Below are 22,729 nucleotides of genomic sequence, written 5' to 3' on the forward strand. Positions count from 1 at the left end.
TAGTGCTGTTGTTTACTAAAATGAGAGTAAGGAGCGGCTGGGGAAAATGAAACTCAAGAGTTCTATTTTGAAGATTCTCATTTGTAAATGCTTTTCAGACATCCACGTGGAGATGTTGAGGATGGAGTTAGACATACAAGTCTGGAGCCCAGGGAAAAGGAAAGGGCTGGAGATGTATTCAGAACCACCTCAACATTTAGATGACATTTAAAGCCATAACTGAATGAGAGCATAGAAAAAGTAGAGACAATGGCCAAGGGACTGAGCCCCAGACCCCCAAAATCTGTAGGTCAGGGAGAGAAGGAACCAACAAAAAACAATGGGAAGGCACAGCCACAGCATAGGAAGAAAATGAAGGAAGAAGAGAGTTACATGAGCCAAGTAGAAACTGTGCTTCCAGAGAACAGAAGTAAACAACTGGGTCAAGTGCTCCTGACAGGTCAAGTAAGACCAAGGTCAAGAAATGCCCATAGCATTTGGCAAGATGGAAATCACTGGGAGCCAACTAGAAGGGTTTCAGTGGAGTGTTGGGGACAAAAGCTAGAGTGGCATGAGCCAAAGAATAAATATAAAACATAAAACCCCTCTTTCAAGGAGAACAAAAAATACTTGAAAGGGGATGTAAAATCTGGTCTATAATGGCTGATTCTATCAAGGGAGACTCTTAGAGAACCTTTGAATGCTAGCAGGAATGATGGTAGAGAGAAGGAGAACCTGACACAGGAGAAAGACTACATAAGGGCAGGAGCAAAGTCCTTGAGTTGGCAAGAAGGGGTGGGATCTAGTGCATGAGTGTACAGCTGGGCTTCGAAGAAGCAGGACAACTCATGCATTGTAACAAAAGCAAAGCCGTGGGCATGAATCCAGGGAGAGGTGGATTTGTGATGGTGGGAACTGGCAGAAATTCTCACGCTCATATTTATTCTCTCGGTGACATAACAGACAAGGTCATCAGGTGAAAGTGGAGGGAACAGGTATCCAAAGCTAGGGAGCAAGGGCAAGTGGACAACGGTGCCTCAGAGAGTGGCCGAGTGAGGTGATCAGAAAACCTAGCAGCTGTGTACAGCGCCCACAATTTAAATGACTCTCTGCCTCCCATTGCTTCACCAATGTTGGTTTTTTTGTATTTTGAACTAGAGAGAACAAAACTAAATAGAATAGAAGTCAGGTTATAATAGGCAAAAATGCATGAGAGGAAGAATGCTTAAAACCAAACTTTGCAGCTCAACTTTAACATTGTAATGGTCTTTAGTCTCATTTTCCTCTCTATATAAATTGTCTCCATTTAGGCTTAGATGCTCATTTTTTTTATTCAAAGAGTATTGTACCATCAGAACATCTACTTCAAATCTCTGCCATTAGAAAACTGGATAATCCTAAGCAATTATTTAATCTCGCTGTAAAAGAGATTGGTTACCACTCCAATATCCTTTTTTGCCCTCTTGGTCAGTAACAGAACTCTTGATTCTTAATTGAGCAGCCGACTCCCAGAAGTAAGACTATTTTCCCCAACTTCCTTTGTAGCTAGGCGTGACCATGGAGTTAAGTTTCAGTCAATGCGATGTAAACAACAGTTATATGAGACAGGTTCTTTGAAATTTCCTTTAAAAACAAGTCAAGTGCTCCTTATCTGCTTTTTAATCCTTTCTTCCATGTTAGCTAGAGTTCCACTCAACATTTTGAACTATCCAAAGAAAGGTGAAGCCGTGACTGAGAGAGAGCCTGAGTCCCTAACAATTTTGTGGCACAACCACAGCCCTGGAATACAAACTTTCAGCCGTCAACAGGTGAGAGAGAACTGTATCATGACTGACAGACCCTGTAAGTCTCCATTTTCTCTTCTTGAAACTAAAGCTCCTGTCAAGTTTCCTGAGCAAATGTAAAATCCTCATGCCCATGGCTCTCTCTCTGTTTCAGAGGTCAAAGTAGTTTAACCTACAATATTCTGGAATCTACAAGAATTCTGGCTCCCACCGCTTGATGCCATCCTGAAACCTGTTTAGTATTGCTGAGGGAGTTGACATCCAGAGTTTTAACACCTCTCTTCACACGTGTATTTCCACAGAGGGGAGTGATCATAATGTTTGATCTCTGATTCAACAGCACAGTTCTGACACCAGGCTTAGTTTGGTATGTGGAACAAAGAGGCATTGCTGAATGTTTTCTGTAAACTCCTGGCACCCCCACCCTGCCTCACAGCGATGCCACTAGCTTCAACTGTCTATGCACGATGGAGGAAACAAGAATTGAAAATTATAGCTCAGGTTATGCTTTTTTTTTTTCTATCCTGAATAAAATAAACAGTATTAGCCCACAGAATTTATTGATTAATCTGGGGCACCTTTATGTTCATTTGTAAAGTGCAACCACGAAAAGCATGAAAGGAAATATACCAAATAAAAACAATGGTTTGAAACAAGTTTTGTTAAAACAATGTCTTAGGAAATAAAAATTTGAACTTAAGGTATTTTGATAATTTGTAAAGTAATTTTTTAAGATTTTTTCACACCCTATTATTATTAAACTGGAGTAAAACTCTTTCCCTTGAGTTATCATTTATTATAAATCTCCATGGATTTTCAGGCAATTTATAGAAATGTAACTTGCACAAGAAAAAAGCTTATGAAATATAAAGTTTTAGCAAAATTCCTCTTTTGAAGAAGCTGTTGAGCCTCCTGCACTCTATGCAAATAGCATTGAGCCAACAGAAACTGCTGGAAAAGCCATCACTGGAAGTCTGTATTTTCTTTTGATCTCTCTCTGGATTTAAGGCCGTGGTGAAGCTCGAATGGAATATATGCATGTCACAGCATGGCAGAGGGATAATATATTTCCCCCTGCTCTGCTGAGCATGAGTTGTGCATCTTGCCATCTTGAGAGTCCACAGTGTGGTACATTTATCCCCATTAGAAAAGCTCACTTCAATAATATGTGGGTCCTGCAGGCATTTATGACAAATATGCAAAATCATAACCTTATGCATTCTGGGGATGGGGTGCATATACATTGAATCTATTAACCATTATTGACAAATTTTTGTTAAAACTAGATTTTCAAGTCCAAAGACTAAGAGGGCAAATGTATTGATTATATTTGTATGCATATATATGCAGCCTCAAAAGGCTATCACTTCAATTCAAAGACAGAAAAGAACAATGTTTCCCACTTTGGATATATATGAGTTCACCTTGCCCATCTTGAGCAAAAAGCCATTCAGAACAGAGTGTGTTTGTAAGCGCTGTTGGATTAATTTGTGATAGTACATTCAGCTCTTTCTAGTCTTATTTTAGGGGCAAAGATTATAGCAGTAAAAGAGTATTTTTTAATTGAACCCAAAATAAGGAAATATTTGTGGTTCAAATTCCAACATTTACTAGCGTGTACACTTGGGCAAGCTTACTTAACTCAAATCTCAGCTTGCTCACCTGTAAAATGGGAATGATAATCCCTACCTTATAGAATTGTTTGTAAAGTGCTTAGCACACTGTTGACACTCAATAAATATTGGCTATTCTCATCATGGTGATTATCTCCAGAACTTCACCAGTATCCAGTGGTAAGAACTGAGCATAATATGTGAAAAATAAAAGGTAGGGGAGCTGCCATTAATTGGGCTCTCCAGTTACCCTTATGTGCCCCAAGGATTTAATATAATAATATTCCTAAACACAACTGAGAAACAGACATAGATGCTGAGAAGCACACAAAGGCCTGATAAATCCAGAAAAGGTCTAGGATCAGGGGTGGGCAAACTTTTTGACTCGAGGGCCACAATGGGTTCTTAAACTGGACCGGAGTGCCGGAACAAAAGCATGGATGCAGTGTTTGTGTGAACTAATATAAATTCAAAGTAAACATCATTACATAAAAGGGTACGGTCTTTTTTTTTTTTAGTTTTATTCATTTCAAACGGGCCGGATCCGGCCCGCGGGCCGTAGTTTGCCCACGGCTGGACTAGAATCATAAGCTCCAAAATGTAAGTCTGTGTCTATATCAGTACACAGAAGCACCTTCCAGCCACCTTATAACCAAGAGAACAAAGGCCAGGGGCACTTGAAGAGAACAGTAGAGCTCCTCTTCTCGCCTCCTTAATGAGGGGATTACAGCATTTGCATCTTTTCAATCTCAGGATTAGCATTTCTTGGAACAAATTGTGTAAAAACTGTCAATTAGTTGATTCTCTGTGTTGATAAGGCTATAAACTCACTACTCAAACTCACTGGCTTTGAGAATAAAAGCCATGGCATTGAAAAATAATGTTTCATGCCAATAAAGTTAAGGATCCAAATATGTTACCAGAGTAAAAATCTCATAGATATTCTTAATATACCTGTTTCTCCAATTAACACAGCACAGTCATTAGTATACTATATTATGTTATGAAGTCACAATTGCAGCCAAGCAAAAAATAATTATCATCTATCAGCTTCTGTGTTTTACAAAAGCAAAATTATTTTCCCTTTATTTTAGAAGTTCTCCCAAACAAATAACAGTTTTTCATTGGCAACACTTTCATTTCATGACCCAACTGCCATGTGTCTCTATAAAGCTGTCATAGATCCTTCTGGGCTCAATTCACATGGAGCTGTTTCAATTTCAAAATCTAATCCAAGGGCAAATCCTCCCAATTCCATTGTGAACACCTGGTAAGAACAACAATGAAAAATACTGGGTCTCCTTCCAATGTATCACCAATGTGAAAAAAAGAATTTCACATCTCTCTGATCAGACCTATAAACCAATTCATTGCAGTTAATTTATGTCAGCAAACTTATAAGGAGCACCCACTCTCACATGCATTGCTAGCAATTTGCTCTTGGAGGTACAGAGCCCTTGCCCTCAGGCAGCTTATAGATTACTGGAGAACAAGACAAATAAGGCGCACAAACAACTATACTATGAGGCAGAATAAGAAACATGCAATCAGAGCAGGACAGCTCAAGGTCATCTAATTAGATAGACTGACGTCATTGAAAGGATGCAAAGTAAGGCTGATAGAACTTCATTCAACAGAGATGGGACTGGACTCTCTGGACAGAGGGAACAGCATTATCAACGACCCTAATGTAGGAAAAAAACACATAGTGTCTTGAAATCAGCAAGCAGCCCTGTTTGCTTGAATCAAGAATTACCTCTGCAGTGGACTTCTGCTGTTTTTGCCACCCAGGATACAGTTTGGTATTTTAACAAATACATGGAGCCATGGAACTATTACTTCAATCAAGATACAGAATATTTCCATCACCCCAGAGTTCTCGCTCATGCCCATGTAGTCATTCACTTCCTACCTCTGGCCCCAGGCAACCACGGATCTTTCTGCCACTGTAGATTGGTTCTGCACATTCTTAAAGTGTTAGGTAAATGTAATCATGCAGCATCTACTCTTAGTGTCTGGCTTCTTTCACTCAGAATAATGTTTTTGAGATTCATCCATGCTGTTGAGTATATAAGTAGTTTCTTTATATTCTACAGGAATATTTCATTACACAGATGTACAATTATTTATCCATTTTCCTATTGAGGAGCATTTGGGTTATTTGAGGCTTGGGGCTATTATGAATAAATCTGCCAGGAAAACGTGTGTACAAATCTTTGTGAGGATAGACTTTTTTTTTTTCATTTCTCTTAGGTAAATATCTAGGAGCAGATTGGCTGGATCTTAGGGAAAGGATATGTTTAATCCTATAAAAAACTACCACATTTTTTCAAAATAGTTGTACCATTTTATATTCTCAACAGCAAGTGCCACTTCCTTCCAGCCAGCACTTGGTATTTAATGTTTCTTTAATCACAGCCATTCGGGGGGTACACATAGGTATCACATTGATATTTCAATTTCAATTTGCATTTTCCTCATGTCTAGTGATGCTGAGCACCTTTTCGATATATTATTGGCCATTGTAATATCTTCTTTCATGAAATATCAGTTCAGATCATTTGCCCATAGAGTTGCATCCTATATTCTTTAAAAAGGAGATCTTTATGCCTTCGTGGTTTGTCCCAAGTGATCCACTCTACATTGGATGACATTCTCTGCCTCCATCTGGTACACTTTTTTAAAGTCTGGCTCATAGGTCCCCTTCTCTGTGTGGCTTTCCCCCACCTCCCCAATCAATTTATTGATTAAATCATTCTCTGTCCTGATTTAATCAAACATTTAGCCCAATGTTCAGCACACAGTAAATATTCAATAAATGTTAGCTGAGGATACTATAACTGTTATTTGTTGTTTATGACCATTATTCCCTGAGACAACAAGGCAGAGTAGTTTAAACTCAAGCTCTGGCATCCTGCAAAATTGGGTCTGACTCCTGACTCCATTTTTACAACTCTATTTTCCAGTTACTTTGCTTATGTATAAAATGCAGCTAACAACAGTGTCCACTTCACAAGGTCACTGTGAGCACCGAGGGAGAGACAGCATGTAAATCTTTTGCCACACCTGAACACAGCAAGTGCCCCATAAGTGGAAGCTGCCAATAATATTGAGAACAGAATCTATCATTGGGGAAGTTTGAAGCATCATTTTTGGAACAGCCTCCGGGGCAGCATATCTCCCTTGTATTTTATCACCTCAGCCAGAAGTTCTGCATTTTTCCCTTTCCGCCCCAGGACGTGTGCGAGACTAGACAGGTCCCTTCGGTCACCTGAAAACTGTACTTCCTGCCCTCACTCCAGGAAGGTGTGAGACTCTGAATGTATATCCAGAGTATTGGCAGGTCAATAATTACTCCAACTGACAGAGATAATAACATGTTAACAGATCGGGCCTCCGGTGCTCATAAATTATTCTTTCTCTCCTGCCTCAGCAAGGATCTCAGGGACCAGGGGGGGTTGAGTTGTGACTGCCTCAGAGGCTTTGCAATGGCTGGTTATCTCACTGCTGCTGCTGCCGGCATGCTCCATTTTCCCGGTGCCACCAGTGGCAACCAACTCGTGCTGGCAGTTGACATCTTTTAGTATTTGTTGCTCGCTTTCTGCCTGGCGTTTGTGGCTCCATGTTGACATGAAGCCGTGCCCGTTATCGCCATTACTAATGAGACAGTGCTGTGAACTGCTAAGAGTTATCCTTATTTCCTGCAAACAAAATCCCAGCAGCTTCAGGCCTGTGTTTACTTTGTTATTTACACAGCCAGGCCATTTATTGCAAGATGCTGCCTCTCTCTGGGATGGAGTAGGCAAATTATTCCATTTGCTACGGTAAGAGGTGCAACTCCTGATTCAGCAGCCTAGACAGGAGCCGTTCTTGGGATGGAAGCGTTTGCACGGTTGTTGCTGAGAGCAGGAAATCATTATCTGGCCCTGTTCTTCTTTGGCACTTAAAAGAGCTCGCGGTTGAAGAAATTGTTTTCATGTCTCTTTCGCCATTGAGCCAGGTTAATGCTGGACAGAAGGATAGAGACAGGGAGAGCTGGGACAGCATGGATGCATTTTAATGGTCTATTGGTTCCATTTAGCAAAAGACTATTAATTGCATAGCATGCCTCTGTCTCTGTGTCTTTCAGATAACATTTCCAACTACCTGGGAACCGCTAAGAAGGCACAAAGGGTTGGATAAAGAATGGGTGCAATTAGACAATTATGGTCAAGGATGAAGAAAGGTTGGAAGGGAGAGAAGAAAAATATGGGTCTACATCAATGCTGTCAGATACTTTCATAGAAAAAAGGCTCTTTCGTTATGAAAGTCTTTCTTTTATAAAATGCTACACAAGCAACATGGAGATGAGGGAAGTAAACTCAGAGTGAAAGGATCAGTTGTGTTATGAAAAGGAGAAGGAGAGCTAGGAGGTTTCTGATTAAAAAGAAACTTTTTTTTTTTTAATTTGGATAAAAACCTACTACAATTCTATTTTTCATTCCTCTTTATCATCTCCCGGTGAAATTCCATATTAATGAAATGTGGGAATTAACAATTACTTGGTAAGATTTTAACTCTACCTAGTATCTTGTGCCCACTGGGGGACCCCAAAGTGCATCTCCAAGGAAGAGGAATCATCCCCGTTCCTTCTGTAGGAGGAGCTGTCCACTAGTGGGTCATGTCTGTGCCATTCATCTAGCATTTATCGTCACAGCACTATCTCCCTTAACAGACCATAAGCTGCTAGGGGACAAGGGGATTTCTTTACGCATACTGTTCTGATTAGCTCACCTTAGGAAAAAAATAAGGACCTTGAAATTTTTGAAAATGTTGAGTTTTTTAAATCTATTTATTTGAAAGAAGGAAATGAATAGCAATAAATTGTTTTGAGAGTCACTGCATTTTGCCTTGCTAGAAAAGTGCCTCTGCTTCTAGAACATTCTCAGGTGGGAGGAATAAGCCCCTTTGATGTGGCCACCTTGAGAGAGGTGGACTCGTGAGGATGAGGCTCCAGCCCCATGCCAGAGGGCCTGGGAAATCATTGCAAGAGGATCGGAAACTGCTGGCTGGCTGTAAACACGCTCAGCTCATGTGGAGGATGCTCTGAAAATCAATTCAGCTCCTTGGCTTTTGGATAAGAGCTCAACTGCAGACAAGCTGCAGTCCAAGAGGCATGACTGACATGGTGCCCACTGCTAGCCAGTCTCAGCCCAGAGAAGGACACCTAGATGGTGAACTTGTCTTGGGCCTACAGGTGGCTAGTAAGGGCATAAGTGGTTGGTATCTCTACTTGGTCCACCACTTGCCTCCTGAATGGGTCTCTGCTTTAAAAATCTAAGTACTAAAGTAATAACTAGTTCCATCTCCCTCCTGTTAGCGGGGCATTACAGTGAGCTATTTCTCTGCTAAAATGGACCCTCTTGTGAGTCCAGGATGAGACCCAGAAGTTAAACTGTGGTGTTAAGGCCCAGAGAGGAAAACACAATGCTTTCTTGAGCTCCATCAAAAGCAATTATGAACAGCAACAACCTGTGACAACCAGTAATAGTGCACAGGACCGAAAATTCAGACTGGGACTGAGCTTTGTTAAAGGTATCATCCAGAGACATCCAGAGCATCTCCTTTAGCCTATACTGCAAAGGTTTTAAGCTTACTGTAACATCAGCCAGGGATCACCTCTCTTATTCTATAATGTAATGCAGAACACTGACAATAGTCATATATGATAAAGCCCTAAATCCTCAAGAGTGGGAAGGACAGATAGATGACACTCTCAACTAATTTTACCTACCATTCTTGAAGAGACCTAATCTAATCCCAAGGAAAGCTTTAAGCAGACGTTTTCCTTCAGCCTAATTTGCTAGTTTCCAAACTTCAGTTGTATAATATTTAGTTCGGCATGCTCATTGAAAATGTAGAATCCACTGCTTCTCATTCAAAGATCTGAGGTTAGGCCCAGGAATCTACACTTCTAATAAATACCACACTTTGAGAAACATTGTTGTAGAATGAAATGATGACACAGTCTTCATTGATTTACAACAACAGGCTCTTACCCTTCTGGAAGGTGGAAGAATTCGATGATAGTTTCTTTTTTAGACAAGTGTTCTCTTCATTGTGATTATTTTTTTCCACAATAATGTGTTTGCCCTAGAAGTCTAAAGAATATTTTTGCTGCTTTGTTGTTTCATTCTCTGGTGTTAATAGATATCTACTCCTAAGGAAATGCTTGTACCAGGTATAGGAACTCAACTACACACGGATACAATCTATATTTAAAAGCAGCCCTTGGTTTGAGACCTTTCTCAGATGTCTTCGGGGAGTTGTGTTTATATTCAGTTCTAAAAGTACCAACCCTCAGTAGGCACTAGTGTTGCACTCAGCCAAGTTGAAATCATTGTACAAGGCCATATTTTTAGCCAGTTCCAGATTTCATTCTAACGGTATGCTTCATTTTCATGACAACCAGCTATTGTCTCTTTAGGGAGTGGGAGGGGGGAGGAATTTCAGGAACTAGAAGTATTGATCTCTGATTAAAAATGAGAAGAAATAAAAAGAATCAAGGAAAAAGGAACAAAATATGGATAATATGCCAAGGGCAAGCATGGTAACAATCTGTGAACATTTAGAAGATTAGGAGGGAGAGTCATCATGTAGTTGAGCATAGGCTGCGAGGACAGACAGAAGCAGGCCTGATGTCTGTGTAGTTTTCTGTTAAACTTAAAGTTGCTGATGACATAGCTTCAGCCATTTTTGAAAGGTGTGTTTTTGGCAACACAAGTGCAGCTCTTCACTAATCCAGGACTGCTGATGCCAATGCAGCAAGAGTTTATTTACAATTAGGCCTCACATTCCCAAAGGTAAATACATTTTTAAAAATCTTTAGGAAACTTACCTCTGCAAAAACTCTACACTCCCTTCCCCCCAAGGTGTCAAGTCAGGATGAGTGAATCAAATAATAAACTTGCTGAATAGCAGAAAAATATTAGTTAATAGCTTGCAACTCTAACAATTTCTGCTACTGTTTAACAGCTTACAAGTCCTATGCTTCCCTTTTAGTAAGCCATGTTAGCCAAGAAACCCGGGAAAACCCCACAGTTTGCTGGCCCAGAAGACAGTTTACTCCCCAAAGTTAAAAATGCTACTAGTACTTACCCATTCTCATTTCCCAGCCATATGCTACATCGGCACCCCACATTTTAACACTGGTTCAAAATATCACTTGCCTCTTCCAATGTGGTTTCTTTCCCAAGATGTATTTTCTCAGAAAGGTCAGTTCTCCACCACACTTACATATATCCGAGACTACGTCTTTCTACCTTGAAAATCTGCATATGACTTCTGACTCCCCAAAAACTTAACTTCTAATAGCCTACTGTTGACCAGAAGCCTTACTGGTAACATACAGTGATGAACACATATTTTAAGTGTTATATGTGTTATCTATATATATATTTAAAAGCCCAGTGACCATTATGGCAGAATCGGAAAAACCAGAACGACCAGTCGCTGTGATGTGTACTGACCACCAGGGGGCAGACACTCAAATAGGAGCTGACCCCTGGTGGTCAGTGTGCTCCCACAGGGGGAGCACCGCTCAACCAGAAGCCAGGCTCATGGCTGGCAAGCAACGCGGTGGTGGCAAGAGCCTCTCCTGCCTCCACAGAAGCACTAAGGAGCAGTGAGCCAAGTGGTAAGGAGCAAGCAGGTGGGCAGTTAGGAGTGAGCAGGCGGGTAGTTAGGAGCAATGGGTCCTGGATTGCAGGAGAGTGCATGCCGGGCTGAGGGACAGCCCCCTCCCCCATGCAGGAATTTCGTGCATCAAGCCTTTAGTATACTATCTACACTAATAAAAGAGAAAAATGGTAATTGGCGTACGACCGCTACCCTTCCGATTGGCTAATCAGCGTATCCTTATGCAAATTAACTGTCAGCCAAGATGGCGGCCGGCAGCCAGGCAGCTGGAAGCGAACATGAGGCTTGCTTGCTCCCGTGACTGCAGATTCCAACGTTCCCCGCCTGACTTGCCGGACTCTGAGCTGGCAGTTTGAAACATTCTAACAAATATAGCCGGCTGGGATCTCAGAGCTGAAGTTATACATTGTTTCGATTATAGAACAGCAAACAAACCAGCAGCGGAAGCCTCAGAGCTAGAGCCAGAGCTAAAGCTGGCCCAGAAGAAAAAAAAAAAAGAAAAAAAGGAGTGGTTGGGAGCTTCAGTCAAAACCCCTAGCCTGAAAGCAGCCCTCAGCCCCTCACCCAGACTGGCCAGGCACCCCAGTGGGGACCCCCACCCTGAAGGGTGTGTGACCAGCTGCAAACAGCCATCATCCCCTCATCCAGGCTGGCCAGGCACCCCAGTGGGGACCCCCACCCTGATCCAGGACACCCTTCAGGGCAAACCAGCCAGCCCCCAGGCCTCTATCCTATATAGTAAAAGGGTAATATGCCTCCCAGCACAGGGATCAGCGGAGCCACGAGGCCTCCTGGCACCAGATCAGCATGACAGGGGGCAGCGCCCAAACCCCCTGATGGCCCTGCGGCTCTGTGTGTGACAGGGGGCGGTGCCCCAACCCCCCCCCCCCCCACCACGGGCCCTGCTCTGTGTGTGACGGGGTAGAGCCATAACCTCCCCATCGGCCCTGCCCTGAGTGTGACAGTGGTGGCGCCCCAACCCCCTGATTGGCCCTGCTCTGTGGGTGACAGGGGGTGGTGCCCTAACTCCCCTATCGGCCCTACTCTGTGCGTGACAGGGGGGAGCTCCCCAACCCCCTGATGGGCCCTGCTCTGTGTGTGATGGGGGGGGGGGGGCAGTGCCCCAACCCCCTGATTGGCCCTGCTCTGTGAGTGACAGGGGGCAGTGCCCCAACCCCCTGATGGGCCCTGCTCTGTGCATCACAGGGGGTGGCGCCACAACCTCCCCATTGAACCTGCCTTGAGTGTGACAGGGGCCGGTGCCCCAACCCCCCAATCAGCCCTACCCTGAGCGTGACTGAGGGTGGCATCGCAACCTCCCAATCCGCCCTGCTCTGTGCATGACAGGGGGCGGCGCCCCAACTCCCCAATCAGCCTTGCTCTGAGCCCGACCAGGGGCTGCACCTAGGGATTGGGCTTGCCCTCTGCCACTCAGGAGCAGGCCTAAGCCAGCAGGTCATTATCGCCCGAGGGGTCCCAGACCGCGAGAGGGCACAGGCCGGGCTGAGGGACCCCCTCTTCCCCCCCGAGTGCACAAATTTTTGTGCACCGGGCCTCTAGTATTCTTATAATAAAGTAAGCTAAAGAAAAGGAAATGTTATTAAGAAAATAATAAGGAATGGCTGGCCAGTGTGGCTCAGTGGTTGAGCATCTACCTATGGACCAGGAGGTCATGGCTCAATTCCTGGTCAGGGCGCATGCCCAGGTTTCAGGCTCCATCCCCAGTGTGGGGTGTGCAAGAGGCAGCCGATCAATGATTCTCTCTCATCATTGATGTTTCTATTCTCTCCCTTTCCCTTCCTCTCTGCAATCATAAAATATATATATTTAAAAAAATAAAATAATAAGGAAGAGAAAATACATTATAATACTGTATATATTTACAGAAAAATATTTGCATATATGTGGACCTGCTCAGTTCACATTTGTGTGGTTCATGGGTCAACTGTATAAATTTTAGCATTTGAAACAGAAGTTCTTACAGGAGCAAGGGTATTGGGAGGAGGGGGAGGGAATTGGAATCACCAGGGAGGGTGTTTTATGAGCACATGGAGCTCACACTGCTCCTAGGATTCTGATTCTGTCATGGACCAAGTAGAAGACATACCAGAGATATTTCTCCCAAATTTTTCTCTAGTGGGAAGGGTATTGGGGTATCATTTATCATTAAGCCAAATTAATGATAAAATTCTAGAGAAACAACTAGCTAGTCTCAACCCTTATCTCTCTAACAAAGGCAGTGCCTAGCATAAAAGAGGTGTTCACTAATAAGTAGCCAATGGAATCTAAAGAGCACAAAAGTGGTGATGAAATACCTAAACATTTCAACAACTTGAATGAGATTCTTGGTATGATCAACATGAGATTACCTCTCCTCATGGTTTCACTGCTGCTGACCAAGTCAAACCTACTGCTTTGTGGAATTTATGGTCTGTTCCAAATCTACTAGTAAATCTCAACAGAAGTGTGGTATAGTTTGGTTAGGCTCAAAGCTACTCACTGACATCATAAAGTATGTATTCGAAATTTGTGAGGACTTCTTTAAACTGAATTACGTGATATGCAAATGGTGGGAACTCAATAAATGCTGCTGACAGACTGACAAGATTCACTCACCACCAGCCTGAGTCTTTGTGACTCAGTTCAACCTCTTTTCAGAGGAAAAGAGTTCAGTCTTCGTGTCCATTCTGGAGCTGGGCAGCCTTCAGAATGGATGTGAGAGAACAGATTGCTTATTACTGGCATGACATTCCAGTACCCAAGAAGCACAAACAGTGGTCCCTGAAGTGGCTTTAACCTTTTCAGACTGGAACAACTTGACTGTTTGCCTCATTAACACTCTCCAGACCTTCTCCGGGATGGCGGCCGAAATGGAGGGTTCTTCCCACATCCTTCATTCGCACTTTCTTCAGTTCCTAGCACAGCAAACATCCCGGGAGCCCAGGCAGAGACTGCAACAACTGCCCCTCAATATTTCAGCCCTTCAAGTCCTCGGGGCACATTTCCTATTAAGTCATGTGTGTGTTCTCAGACACATGAGCCTAAGGAGCTTTGCCCACCCCAGCTGGCCCCAGAACAAAGCCTTCAGCAAGAAAATTCTCTCTGTGGGGTTTTCCTATCACAAAGCAGGAGCATCAGTGAAAACTCAAAAGCTCACAAAACAGAGATGAGTCATGTAAAAATTAAAATGGTTTGAAAAAGGCTGGAAAGGTATCTTGAAGCTGCAATTATTATCATATGTGATATCAGACACAAAGCTCCTGCTAATCTGACCACAGCTACTCCACAGACTCACCATCTCCTTTTACCATCCATAGCACCCAGCACCCACCCCAAGCCACGCACTGCATCCCAAGCTGACTACACATCATTGCAGACATTCCATCATAGTTTGCCACTTTGGGTCCTGCTCTACTTGGTAAATGTCCACTCATCTGTAATTTCCATGTTCAGATAACCTCTTCAAACACCCTACTTGAACTTCAGGCCACTTTTTATCCTGCAAGCACTGTATAACTTTATATAGACCCTACTGTTGTGCATATTACAGTAATGGTAACTGTATCTGTCTCTACCATAAAATGTGAGCTATTTGAGAGCAGGGATGGGCCTTAGCATTGTATATCCAGGGTCTCACCAAGTAGTTGACTCTATGCAAACAAGAAAACTAAAAGCAATCAGTAGTTTGTACCCCAAATTAGAGACATTTTAGGAAACATTTCAGAGCCACTTAATATGCCTCCATATTCTGAAAAATATGCTATTGCTAAAGGAAATGTAAAAATATATACTGTAGCCCTGGCTGGAGTGGCTCAGTGAGTTGGACGTCATGTCATGCACTGAAAGGTTGGTTGCTGGTTTGATTCCAGGTCAGGGCCATGCCCAAGGTGTGGGCTCCATCCCCAATAGGGGGCATGCAGGAGGCAACCAATTGATGTTTTACTCTCACATCAGTGTTGCTCTCTTCCTCTCCTTTCCTCTCTCTCTAAAAATCAATAAAAAACCTTATATATATGTATATGTATATACATATATATACTTATATATGTATATATACACTGTAATAAAAAGCTAATAACACAAATGGATGAAACCAGTGGGACACTTTCCCTAGAGGAGTATAACAAGAAAAAAACTACTACAGAAATTGCTTCATTAATTGTTCATTAATTCTGTTTATCTAAACTAGAAGTTATAATCCCATTAACATGAAAGACTGAGAAGCATTCTAATTTTTACATGGGCCAATTCCAACATATGGTTTCATAACCATATTATTTTATTGAAAAATGCAGTTTAAATACTAATGTAAACACAATACAATATACAGATGATGCATTGTAGAACTGTATATTTGAAACCTATATAATTTTAATAACCAATGTCACCCCAATAAATTCAATAAAAAATAAAATTTAGTTAAAAATAAATAAAAAAGAAATGCTGGGGGTGAGGGAGTGCTTGCCAAATGACTAGTTTCCTCCTCCTCTCCATTATCACAAAATTCATTCATTCATTTATTCATTCATTCATTCTAATGTGAGAGCAACCAGAAGCAAGCCAAACATGATATACTCTTATCATCTTTCAATGTTACAATACAGTAAAAAAAGAAATAATAGAAGAAATCAAATCAGGGTCTACAAAAACACTTTGAGGAGATAAAAGTTTATCTTTAAAAATTAGCATTCTATTAGTTATTTTAGTTTTGAATATTTTCTTTTTTTAAAATATATTTTATTGATTTTTTTTTTTACAGAGAGGGAGAGGGATAGAGAGTTAGAAACATCAATGTGAGAAAAACATTGATCATCTGTCTCCTGCACATCCCCCACTAGGGATGCGCCCACAACCAAGGTACATGCCCTTGACCAGAATTGAACCTGGGACCCTTCAGTCCACAGTCCGACGCTCTATCCACTGAGCCAAACCGGTCAGGGCTAGTTTTGAATATTTTCAATGAGAAAAACCTGTACTGCGTTATTTAGCCATGAGTTTTCAGTACAAAGGATGTTCTTCACACAGTCAGTGCATATTAGAGGACACATTTTCAGGCCACAAAAATGCAGTGTGTCCTTTGCTAAACAGGGATAAATAAAGATGGAGGGGCCCAGCTGGCATGGCTCAGTGATTGAGCATTAACCTATGAACATGGAGGTCATAGTTCAATTCCCTGCCAGGGCACATGCCCGGGTTTTGGGCTCAATTCCTAGTGTGGGGCGTGAAAGAGGCAGCCAATCAATGATTCTGGTAATTAATGTTTCTACCTCTCTCTCCCTTTTCCTTCCTCTCTGAAATCAATACAAATATTTCTTTTTTTAAAGAAAGAAAGGTGAAGGGAAATGTTGCTCCTTTATGTGCTTTAACTTCTAATTAAACAGCCATAAGAGCATTAAAAAAAAAAAAGCCCTTTTTCAGGAAAAAGAAAATATGTTTCTAACATATTTGAAAATGTTTCTGGCAAAAGCATGATGACGGGCCAAAAAATAGATACTGAGTTTCTGAACACTCTCAAGTTTTTTCTACCTAAGAAAACCTTCCGTACAAAATTTCCTTCGTGACTTAACTAATACAATAATCACTCCTTCACGCACATTATTTATACACCAGGCTACATTAGTCTCCTGGAAGGGGTCAAGTTCAGGGTTTGAGATACCTATGGGCTCGGCATCCCTGCCCTCCTCCTTAATAAATTTAGACAAGTGGCTTCACCTCTCCCTCTCATTTTCCTCGTCTGTAATAAGGAGCTGGTAAAAAGACTCTATTTCAATCATTGGGAGACAAAAGCTTTCACATTTGCACATTTCTGGAATCAGGAGGTGAAGCGGTGTCTTAACAATTGCTGTGGGGCTAAAAGGAATTCAAGTTCTGCCAGAGAAGTTTTTCCTGTGCTCCTGACAGGAGCATCTCCCCGCTCCTGCACCCAGTGCCAAGACTGAGAAAGAGTTTTCTTTCTTTACCCTTCTGGCTGATGGATTTCTTTTCATTTACCCTTATCCTGAGGGGGGAGGTCCCAGTTTTAGACAAAGGTCTCCCATCTTGTGATTTTACAACTGAAGACATCTTAGATGTGACAAACTATCGCAGAGAGCAGGTGGAAGAGGACGATGGCAAGAGCCCAGAGCACCTTACAGCACCTAGCGAGCACTCAACACTGTCACTATTTCTGTCTTACTATCATACCTAGTTGTCACTAAACAGATCAATGTGTTCATTACTTAATTCTCTTAATCCATGTCGCAGATGCAGGCATGTAAGAGAGAAAGCCCTTAGGAAGAGCCCACCTCGGACATCGCCCTTTCGCATTGCGAGGGTAGCCATGGCCAGTGGCCGGCTCTGGCCTAGTAGAGCAGGACTCATGACTATTCTTAAACAAGATCTGGCCAAATGTTTCAAATCCCTCTGCTGGTGAAGACTGGCTTTACAGAACGAGTTCCCTGTTTTTGTTAATGGAAAAAGGGATTTAATCTCACAGAGTTCCTTCTTAGCACGCTCAGAATGGGCTCCCCGGCGTTCTGCAGATGCTGCCTCAGCAGGGCGATGGGCCTGCTGGCGAAGACGAAGACGCAGTTCTCCAGGTATCCTAAAGACTCTCTGGAAGGTTGTGCTACTTTGCTAATTCAGTAAAACATAATTACACTGCAGAAAGCTGGTTCCTTTTTCATTCCTCTTATGGATATGCAAAGTTCTTGCAATTTAAATTGCTTAAATGCCAGGGTATTTACACATACATTCCTCAGTGCTGTGTCCACATCCATACAAAGGCTCTGGTCTTGGGCTTTAGAGAAGTTGCTTGTTAATATGCGCAGTCTACAGCCAATGGCAATATTGCTCTCCCTTCCCTGGGTCCAAGCCCTTGTCTGCTGTTGCTGGAGTGTGTGGGAGGCAGACAAGTGATGGCAGAATTGAGTTCCTTTCAGAGCTGCTTCATTGCTTAACATCGGGGGTGCTTCTGACATCAGAGTCTGTGTGAAAGGTGTCCCCTGGAATTATGCCAGGCACAAACTGTGAGGCCACACATGGCAACCCTGGTCCCTGTAATGGGAATCAAGGCCAGGTCTCATACATTCTTTATAATCAAAACATTAATTGTGATTATTTGATAATGTCACAACTAATATCATACCTTAAAAACAAATAACTTGGAACTCCTGTGACTATATTTTATAATTACTGTCTTTATCAAAACCTATGACTTTTCTATATAACAAATAATATAATGGATAATATATATAGGCTTCCAGTATTTAATATAAATCAGTTGTTTTGTTAATAAACACCAATCTGGTGTCAGCTTAAGTGGTATAAAATATGGGTTTTAGGCCTCCCACTTATCCTCCTGAGTCTTATCTGTTTTCAAAAATCTCCCTAGAAGATCTACCTTCTGTGGTTATGCATTTCAATAAGTCACATTTCTTCAGGTCGCAATTTCTTCCTGTTCTATAACAAAATTCATCGTTTTACCACTAAAGGCACATTCTGTGTGTGTGTGTGTGTGTGTGTGTGTGTGGTGGGGGTGTTAGTAAGCTTGGATTTGTCTATATGTTTCAAATACATGTGTGTGTATTACACTGCACTCCCTAGGATGGGTAGTAACAATATGCCAATAGCAATGAGCAAATCTATTGCCCATACCTGGCTCCTGCATATCATTCCTCAATAGAACTAGGACTGCATGAAGAGCTGTCTGAATCCAGATCTGAGGAGAAAAAGTACAAGATGATCCTAGAACATCTTTTTATACCAGAAAGCAAGGAAGTACTCAAAGAATGACAGGGACAGATGTCAGAGCTTGAAGCAGCTTCCACTGCCAAATCAGGAAAATTTGAGTATTAGAATGAATACTCAATGGAAGTGATGGATTACAACCCATTGAATAAAATAGGAAACCATAAGTCCATGAACGAACAAATTGAATGTACAATGATGAATGAGACATTTACATAGTTTCAAAGTAGGTCCCCTCAAAATACTCATTCATTATGAAGGGAGAAAGAGTAATTTTTCAGAGGAAAAGCCTGAAAAGCACCACCTCCATCAAGTGATCCAAGTGAAGATTGTCAGCAATAAGATATATCAACACTGAGTGCCGCCTAATAAAGTATAATGAGAGGAGCACGGCATCACATCCACAACACTCTTAACAAATGTGAAATAACATAAAACAAACCCATGCTGAAGGGCATTCTAAAGAAATGGCCTGACCCTTTTTACAAAGATGGCACCGAAAGCGAAAAAGGAAGCCCCTGCCCCTCCCAAAGCTGAAGCCAAAGCAAAGGCTGTAAAGGCAAAGAAAGCGGTGCTGAAAGGCGTCCACAGCCACACACACACAAAAAGAAGAAGATCCGCACGTCACCCACCTTCTGACAGCCAAAGACACTAAGGCTCCGGAGGCAGCATACATATCCTCGGAAGAGTGCGCCCAGGAGAAACAAGCTTGACCACTATGCCATCATCCAATTCCCCCTGATCACCGAGTCAGCCATGAAGAAGATAGAAGACAACAATACACTGGTGTTCACTGTGTTCAAGGCCAACAAGCACCAGATCAAACAGGCTGTGAAGAAGCTCTATGACACTGAAGTGGCCAAGGTCAACACGCTGATCAGGCCTGATGGAGAGAAGAAGGCATATGTTCTACTGGCTCCTGACTATGATGCTTTGGATGTTACCAACAAAATTGGGATCATCTAAACCAGCGGTTCTCAACCTGTGGGTCGAGTCCCCTTTGGGGGTCGAACGACTCTTTCACAGGGGTCACCTAAGACCATTGGAAAACACATATATAATTATGTATTGTTTTTGTGATTAATCACTATGCTTTAATTATGTTCAATTTGTAACAATGAAAATACATCTTGCATATCAAATATTTACATTATGATTCATAACAGTAGCAAAATTACAGTTATGAAGTAGCAAAGAAAATAATTTTATGGTTGGGGGTCACCACAACATGAGGAACTGTATTAAAGGGTCGCGGCATTAGGAAGGTTGAGAACCACTGATCTAAACTGAGTCCAGCTGCCTAATTCTAAATATAAAAATTTACACTGTAAAAAAAAAAAGGAAATGGCCTGAAATCTTCAAATATATCAAGGTCATGAAAGTTAAGGAGAGTCTGAGAAACTACTCAGACTGAGAGAGACAAAGGAGATATGACAACTATATGAAACACATGGTTCTGAACTGGATATTCTCCTATCACAAATATTATTGAGACAATTGGCATAACTAAGGACTCCCTTTGATTATTGTTCTGTGGTTATATAAAGAAATTTTCTGTAGAAAATACACATCAGAGTATTGGGGGCCATGGCATAGGGCATCAGATTGGCAACTTACTCCCAAATGGTGCAAGAATAAAATTCTTTGTATGGTACTTCCAATGTTTCTATAAGTTTGTGTTTCAGAAATGTAAAAATGTCTTTAAAAATCAACTAGATATAATGGACAGAATAGAGAAAATTGGCAAATTTTGAAAACAGATGGTATATTAGATAATAATATTGAATCGATGTTAAGTTTCCCAAATGTTGTCTTTGTAGCATGATTATAAAAGAGAATGTACTTGCTAAGGAGATACACACTGAAGTATTTTGAGTTAAAGTAGTATGATATCTGTGATTTACTCTCAAATAATTTAGAAAAAGTATTAATAATAATGAATATATATCCATTATATTATTTTGGAAATTATTTAGGTTTGAAATATTTTCATAAGAATTTCTAAAATAAAACAGAAAACAAAATAAAAAATCACATGGACTATGGTTTCCAACCTTAGCTGCATATGTGAATCCCCAGGGAAGCCATATAAGCTAAAGATTCCTGACATACATTCCAATCTTACAAATCAAAATTGCTGAGTTTTCAATGTTTCTCAGAGGGTTGACTACATCTCCTCCACTGACCATCATCAGGGACCCACTAATCTGTTCTGTCTCCCTCATTTTACAAATGAAGAAAGAGAGGCCTCAAGAGGTTAAGGGACTTGTTAAGGTCCCACTTGACAGGTAGTGGCAAAGAGAAGACCAGAATCCAGCTCTTCTGACTCCTGGTTCAGTGCTCTTTGATCGCAATTCATAAATGGTTGACTCTCAGTAGGGTTGATTTTTCTTTTTAAATTTTGATCTTCAAAGGTTTCTCAACTTAAAAATGCCGTTGTGTTCGACCCCAACGCTTCCTGTGGAGCCCTGCAATGCAGCTGTGACCGTCCTCAGAGCTCGGGGCTAAATTGGAGACCTAGTCTTTGAAAACACAGACAGGGGCTTGTAATCATTCTTTTCAAGTCAGAAAACTCAGGTCTTCTCATGTTTGCTGGAGTTTATGGGTTTCAATCCTTAAGCAAATAAAAGCAGTTGGAGGAAAGAATTGGGGGAAGCAGGTAAAGAGCCTTTGTTGATGGGGATAATTTCTGATGATGCCTCAACCAGCCTGACCAAAGCATGCCCCTCTCCCCCCTATTTCTACAATGCAGGAGCAGTTCTATATAGAAAGAATTCATATGGGTTTGCACTGGTACAACATGGTGAGACTGCTATGTGTTTCTTGCCATAACATTTCTCCTTAAAAGAAAAAAGGAAAGGATAAATTATATGAGGTCGTTCTTTGAGTTCCTTTGCTGAGCCAGTTCCTGCTGCAGTGAGGGAAGCCTTATAATCAAATTTGTGAAAGTATTTCTGTCCAGGTTTGCTGAGCTTTGTCAGCATAAAATGTTTATAAACTGCTAACATACAGTGGAGGGTTTTTTTAGTCAATTTGTATGGTTTCATTTAATTTCACTTTTCTCCAACTGCAGACCAAATATTTCATTTCCAGACAAAGAAAAAGCTACTCACCTTGAAAACTCATTATCTTTCCATCACATAAAAAAATTGGGAGACCAGAGAATGCAGTTAACATAAGTGTAGCTAAAGCAATCAGACCCCACTTCCTGACAGTGTAGGAAGAAGTATGGAATTCACAACATTAGAAGATTTCTACCTAGGTTGGAGGTACGTACTGTGATCCGCTACATAGGATTGTTAAATGTAACCTTTGAGCCAGAAGCAAGCCCATCAGCCCACCCACTGCTTATTGACCCAGCCCTACCACAATCTTGGGTTCTCCTAGATACCACCACATAGTAGGGTATTTACGGCACGGGAATGGGCAATGCCACACCTCTAGTCAGTGATAACCTCTATTTCCAAGAAAGTATAAGTCAAACCAATTGTCCTTTTAATGAGCCTAGGCGTTATCTTTGACTCCCTCTCCTTCATCTCTCCTATGCAGTCAGTCTCCAAATGCTGTGAAGTCTAGCTTTTCCTTTTCTCTGGAGTCTATCTTTTCTCTCCTGTTTCCAATGCTGGGGTCCATCTCTCAGCTATCTTTGTCTTAGACATTTTCAATAGCATTTTTTTTTATCAATTCTCACCTGAGGATATTTTCCCATTGTTTTTCAGAGAGAGTGGGAAGGAGGGAAAGAGGGGGAGAGAGAGAGAGAGAAAGACATCGGTGAGAGAGACACATCGACTGGTTGCCTCCCACACATACCCAAACCGGAGACAGGGAGCAAACCCACAACCCAGATATGTGCCCTTGACTGGGAATCAAACCCTTTGGTGCTTAGTCTGACACTCTAACCACTGAGAAGCACCAGCCAGGGCTCAATAGTGTTTTAATTTGTTGCCA

The 22,729-nt window shown here is 41.7% G+C and overlaps 1 pseudogene; it reads left to right on the forward strand.

Moving 5' to 3' along the window:
* The first annotated feature begins 19,271 nt into the window (after positions 1-19,271).
* LOC139011713 (large ribosomal subunit protein uL23 pseudogene) lies at positions 19,272-19,747 on the forward strand (annotated as a pseudogene).
* The last annotated feature ends 2,982 nt before the right edge of the window (positions 19,748-22,729 follow it).

Source organism: Myotis yumanensis, unplaced genomic scaffold, assembly GCF_028538775.1.
Source record: "Myotis yumanensis isolate MYYU_CA2020_CCGP unplaced genomic scaffold, mMyoYum1.0.hap1 SCAF_5, whole genome shotgun sequence".
In the NCBI taxonomy this organism is placed as follows: Eukaryota; Metazoa; Chordata; class Mammalia; order Chiroptera; family Vespertilionidae; genus Myotis; species Myotis yumanensis.